Source organism: Tamandua tetradactyla, chromosome 6 (assembly GCF_023851605.1).
Source record: "Tamandua tetradactyla isolate mTamTet1 chromosome 6, mTamTet1.pri, whole genome shotgun sequence".
In the NCBI taxonomy this organism is placed as follows: domain Eukaryota; kingdom Metazoa; phylum Chordata; class Mammalia; order Pilosa; family Myrmecophagidae; genus Tamandua; species Tamandua tetradactyla.
The window spans coordinates 120,410,530-120,417,232 of NC_135332.1; the positions used below are offsets into that span (position 1 = coordinate 120,410,530).

Below are 6,703 nucleotides of genomic sequence, written 5' to 3' on the forward strand. Positions count from 1 at the left end.
CCAGAGGTGTTAAAAGGGGGGTAAGGTCCTTCCTTAGAGTGGATTTTGTGGTACCAACCACAGGAATTTTACATGACTTTGGTGCAGAAGTAATGCTATCATGAAAATTCCTGATTTTTTAAAAAATAAATGATGCATAAAAGGCACATAAAAATTCACTTAATAAGTCCCAACTTGTTCAAGAACATATCTTCGCTCAACCAATGGAACTAGATTTTTATTCAGTGGAGACCTCTTAAATGCATTGCCTCAGTGAACAGTAAATCTATTCTTTTAGCAGGTTTATTCCTTTATCAGGTAGTCAATTAAGTGGCCTTTCATGATATGTAGCAATGACATACATTTGTAGAGGAAGGTATATTCTTATTATCTTTGGGCTTGAGCATGTATTATTTATGAGTGTTATTTCTTGAACAGGTTTATGCCTTCATCAGGTAATCATGAACACATTTTAAGTATAAATATGGTTCTATAGCAACTGAAAACCACCAATGGCTTTAACAAGGTTCATTCTTGCACATATAATATCTCATTCAATTTTGAAGGAATTGTATTTTGAGAATAAAATTTATTTTTGACATTTTCCCTCTTCAGTTTCTAAATTGTAATACCTACACTACAAAGAAAAGCAATCATCACTGTTAAACGCATTCAGCTATATATTTCTAGCTGTAGAAATGTCATCAGCTTGTTACATACATCTAAGATGAACTGAGCAAAAAGCTTTTAAAATGCAACAGCTTCTACGATAATTCCTCAACCTAAGAGGAATTTCACAGAATAAATGTTAAGAAAATGTATCGATACACTTGTGGGAGACAGAATGTAATCAGATTTTTAATGGTCTGGGGGTTGGAATTTTATCATTGTTTGTTTTTATTAAATTTTTAACCTGACTGATGAATTATTCATTCTCGGCTGAAAAAAATAAAGAAAATTAAAAATAAGCTATTATTCTCTTTTCAGAGAACAAATCTGTAATTAAAGTTTGCATACAAACACAATGATTGAAATATTGGATAGATCCAAAATTGCAACTTTCCTCACGAATTTTCTTACTAAGCTACCATTTCACACAACCATTGTGTCTTCAATTGAATATTTTTAAAATCACCATTATTTTGGAAATAAAATAACCATGTTATTAAGTAACATTATAATCAAACACTGCTTTCATCTTTAAATGTAGGCACTGAGCCCAATCTACAGACGAATTAGCTGTTCTTAAATAAGGAATAGTATGAGTCAGTAATGGTATGACATTCTTTTTTATGACTACAGCTTGGGTTATAATGTGACAAGAAAAAAAATGTAATGTTTCCAAAATGACAGTTTTTTAGATTTGTGTTGCCTGAGGTAGTTCAGCTGAACAATAAACTATAATTTGATTGATGGAAGATTGAAGCGGTTCATCTAATCTGCCAGTCTAGCCTACCGCAGCTTTGGTTTTGCATGTATGATGATGTATCACAGTTTTAGAGATAATGTTGTTTGCATTAGACAGCAGATTTTTTTCCTCCCACATAAGAAAAAAAGACTTTATTTCACCGTTATGATAAAAAATGTGCCATGGATTACCAGGGTATCAAATTTGTTGAGGTATAAATTTATAAGACCAAATGTAAAAAACTAGATGATTTAAATAAAGCCACAGAATACAGTTATTCTGAGGGGGTGGGTAAATTGGCCACATATTTAGCGTAAAATTATTAAGTCTGTGGTAGGGTAACCTCTGTACCTAAGAGAAGCAATCAGACTATAGCTCTTTCACCTTTATTTTAAATGAATGTTGCCTTGATCTAGAGAAGTCTTAAAAACATCAATTATACTGAGACTCAAACTCTAGAGAGAAAAATGCATTTAAAAGAATAAAAGAGTAATAAGCGTAACTAAGTTCCTTAACCATATGCAAATTCAAATAAATTGTTAATGAGAGAACACAGGGCTATTTTTAATAATTAACTACTGAATATTGATGATTTCTCAGATTTAAACCATGGCAAATTGAAATTAAAGTTCCAGAGTTAATTTCAGAGTATAATTTTGAATATTATGGTTCTAGGTCATCTGCTATTACCAGACAGTCAAAACAATTTTTGTGAATTATGTAACTCAAATAATAATAAAAAAAAAGTGCAGCTATTTTTGTCTTTAAATTGCAAAAGAAAGTAAAATATGAAAAAACTTTTTCAAAGTTACTAAAAATTTTACTAACATTCAAGTACGCTAAGCAATGAATTTTAGAATATCCTAGTTAAAATCTATGAGCAGAGGGGTGCACAGGTGGTTCAGTGGTAGAATGCTCACCTTACATGTGGGAGACCTGGGTTCGATTCCCAGACCATGCACCACCCCCCACACAAAAAAGAAAAAATCTATAGGCAGAAAAGCTAAATATTTAAAAGGAAAATTATATATTGGATTAGGAAGTGTCAAACATCATTTTCTTCTCTATTCAGTGGGCAAATGATTATTGGAAAAATAAATTAAAAATTTAATTTGATATCACTTCTGGTCTATTTATTAAAAATGTAAAATAACGGAAGTATTTTTCACCAGCAGTTAAACATAGCATTTTAATTGTTAATAAACTAGTCAGTTTATTGTGAGATGAATGCTCAATATACTATGGATTAAATTGAAATTTTTATTAACTTTCTAGAAAGTGATTTGAAAATACAAGTATCATTTATTGAGTGCTTATAGTGCACATGTATTTCCTCAAATATAAAAGTTCTCAGTTTCTATCAAGAGCCATAAAAATGTTAATACCCTTTGACTCATTAATTACAGTTTTAGGAATATATCTTAAGAAAACAATCTAAAATAATAAGAGACAGATATGTATATATTCATTACAACACTACTTAAATAATAAAAATTGTGGATAGCCATACTCAAGCATTGTTTATTTATGTATATCCCTCTGATACATGCTATGATTATGCAGCCATTGAAAATTATGTTATATGGAATATTTTATGGTAATTATTATAATATAATAGGTAAGAAAGCAAGATACAAAATTTTATTCATCCTATATTTTTAAAGAAGTCAGTTATGTAAAATTAGCATAGAACAAAGAGTTGAAGGAAATAGTTGGTAGAGATGCAGATTCCCTTTCCTTCTTTAAACTTTTCTGTATTTCGAAATATTTTTCAATAAACATGCACTATTTTAAAAATGTTTTTATTGTAAATAAAACACGTATTCCAAGCAAAGAAAATAAAAAGCAATAATTTTCAAGCCACACTTCAACAAGTAGTTCCAGAATAGATACCGGAGTTTGTCATGGGCTCCTATTCCACCATCTCAGATTTTTCCTTCTAGCTGCTCCTAAACACTGGAAGCTAGAAGGAATATTAATATAGTGATTCAGCAGTCATAGTCATTTGTCAAATCTATTCTCTCTGTTATACTTCCTCCTCCTTCTCATTTGATCCTTCTCCCAATCTATAGGGATCTTAGGGCAATACTCATTTTGATTTTTTCATGTTGAAAGGGGTGTCAACACTAAAGGATAGGGGGATGTAATTAACTGATGCTCTTGGAGAGACTGGTCCCTCTTAGCCTTAGGATCCATCTGACCTAGAAACCCTCTGGGAATTATAGGTTCCAGGAAAGCAAACTTCTACAGAGTTCAGTTGGAGCCCTTGGTTTTCTCAAGAGTCCACAGAAGTGATGTTGGTTGGGGTTTAGCAAACCATGCAATTAGCACTATCTAAATGAACCTTGCATAAGAGTAGCCTCCAGAATAGCTTCTCCACTCCATTGGATCTCTCTTGGCCACTGATGCCTTATTTTATTGCAGCTTTTTTTTCTCCTGCTTGGTCCAGAAGGCTTGTCAATCCTACGATGCCAGGACCAGACTCATCCCCAGGAGCCATAGCATGTTCTTTTTTTATATAATTAGAAAAGAAGTCATGATCTCCATTTCTCTGACTTTTTTCCTACCTAACCTTCTTGGCATACAGTGTCCCTCACAAGAAAGTGGTAATAGCAATAAGCTTTGCAGGCAGACTTGGCTTGGAATGCCAGCTCCCCTATTTACCAGGCTGTGTGGTCCTGAGCTTGCTATATAACCTTTCTGAGACTCATTTTCCTCCTATGTAAAATAAACTTGTAAAAAGGATTTAGATAAGAGAGATTAGTCAATATTAACCTTACAGAGGAGGAAAGTTTTCAACAGGAATATAAGGTCTACAGGATAAGTTGGTTGTATGGACATGACTGAGGAAGAAAGAAATTCCAAGCAGAGGTTACAGAGGAAAAGGGGACAGAGGAAAGGGACAACACGATGTAGTCTGGAACTGGTTGCCAGTCTCTCCGTATTACAGAGTAAGAGATGCAAGAGAAGTAAACAATTGGCACCGTAAAGGCTCTATATCAGCACATTAAGGGATTGTCTCTAAATTTAGAGATCATGGCACTCAGACATCAATTTTCAATTAGTTTAGTTCCCAAGTAAATTTACCTATGTTGTTCTAGAAAACTCTGTTTTGACTTTCCCTCTTCTCGCATTCATAACACATAGGTGACTTGTGGAGATTTGAAAATAGAAGAAACATAATGCACCCACCAAGACTATCATCACCTTTGACAGATAAGAAAAACGAGACTAAGAGAATTAGGGTTTGCCATCATTCTTCATGCATCCATAATAATTTGCTATATGAAATTCATTTTTGCTCCTAAAGTATTTGCCTCTTCTTAGAAGTCAAAATAATGATTGAAGTTAATTCAATATTTATCATCATCAGTTTTTTGCTTTTGCAACCAGCAAGATATTTTGCCATGCTTGAAGACTTGCTGATCTCCTATTCTATTTATTTATTTCTGCACAGATTTATGTTTTCCATAAGTTTCTTATTTTATCATCCAGTCATTTATGGTATTTTTATATTTATTCATTTTTTCATTACTCCAACATTTCATCTTACCAAAACCTCACTTATTTTGGATATAGCTTATTTAGAATAACTTGCAAGATGCCCAACTTGGTTTAGGTATAAAATTATGATGTAATATTTTAGCAGTAAAAAACATAATATCCTGTGCCTATAGGGAAGAAAACAGTGAAATGCTTCCATATGTTTTTATCCACAAAATGACTGCAGGTATCCATAGTCTAATTTAAGAATTGGCAACTATGGCCTGCCAGCCAAATCCAGTCTGCCACCTGTTTTTGTAAATAAAGTTTTATTGGATCACAGCTTTTGAGAATTGAATCATGCATCCCACAAAAGACATTATCGAGTCTTAATACAAATTCTTGTGGGTGTGAACCCATTTACTAATAGAACCTTTGAAGATATTATTAATGGAGGTATGGCCAAATTGCATTAGAGTGGGCTTTAATCCATATGTCTGGAAATTTGGACACAATCAGTAGACACTAGAAAATGTAAAGGCCAGAGAAAGAGATTATCATGTGACACAGGATTGCCATCACCAGAAGATTTCAGACTCTGGAGAAAGCTTGGCCTTGACAACATCTTGAATTTGGACTTCTAGCCTCCAAAACTATGAACTAATAAATTCATTTTGTACCCATTGTGAGATATTGATCATTGTATCCCTAGCAAACTAAGACAATAGCCACGCCCATTTGTGATGTTAGTCTATCTTTGCTTTCTTGTTAATAATAGTCAAGCCGAATACTGTGACAGAGACCATATAGCCCTCAAAGCTTAAAATATTTACTGTCTGGCCCTTTACAGAACTGTGCAACCTCTCATCTAAGTAAAACAATTGGAATTTTTAAAAATTGATTTCTTTTTATCCCAATAGTTATAAAGGTTATCTTAGGTGGCATTAATTTCAAACTCAGTAGAGGTTTTCTTTCATCACGAAATCAGTAACTAATCAGTAAAAGCATTATATTTTATAGTTTGAGTTGTTGCAATTGAGAATTGAAAACAACCTATATACCCAATTAAAAAGAAATATTTAGGTAAACCAATAGTTAAAAGTTAGTGGCAAAACACCACTTACTACAAACACTCCTTATAGATATCCGATTTAAATATAAACAAACAAGCAAAGAAATACAGAGAGGGTAAGGAAGCATGCATGGCTCTAATGGAAACACGGGGCAGAGATGTGAGAAGATTTAAGGCCGTCTCTGCCCCAACTTCCTCCCAATCCCTGGACGAGCGTGCATGTGTGGCAGCGGAACTCAGGACTCTAAGATTTTCATAACACTCAGTGGCACAGACGACCCATACAAGAGTTTACCCTCAACAGTTATCGTCTGACAGCAGACACACTTTAATTGTATTGTCTTTCTCTACTGTGCAAATACCCTCCCTCCCTATGTGTTCAACCCCAGTGTGTCCCGATTTATATAATCATTCAAGAATAAGAGATGTCTTCAACCCCACCTTTTCAACACTTTCTAACAAATTCTGTTACAATTCATATAAAATCGTAGCCCCAAACCTGTAACTCTCTGCTATGATGCCTTTCTGCTATTAGAGAAGTTAGTGACATATGTCAGTTGACCCTGGTCAATTTACTCACTTTTTCATTCTTTAGCTATCTCATTTCTTAAGCTGAGAAAATAGCATAATTTTCACAAAATAAATAAATCACTAAATTATCATTAAAAGATGTGTGAAAAAAAAAAAAAAACTACTGTCATGGCAGCCCATGCCTCTTCTGCAAAGAAATAAAAATGGGAGGGAAGGTTGAGAGAAAGCTT

The 6,703-nt window shown here is 33.5% G+C and overlaps 1 non-coding gene across 1 annotated transcript; it reads left to right on the plus strand.

The window, feature by feature from the left end:
* Window positions 1–2,277: 2,277 nt before the first annotated feature.
* TRNAV-UAC (transfer RNA valine (anticodon UAC)) lies at window positions 2,278–2,348 on the plus strand. Its single transcript has one exon. It is a non-coding gene; the product is annotated as a tRNA-Val (tRNA).
* Window positions 2,349–6,703: the final 4,355 nt, after the last annotated feature.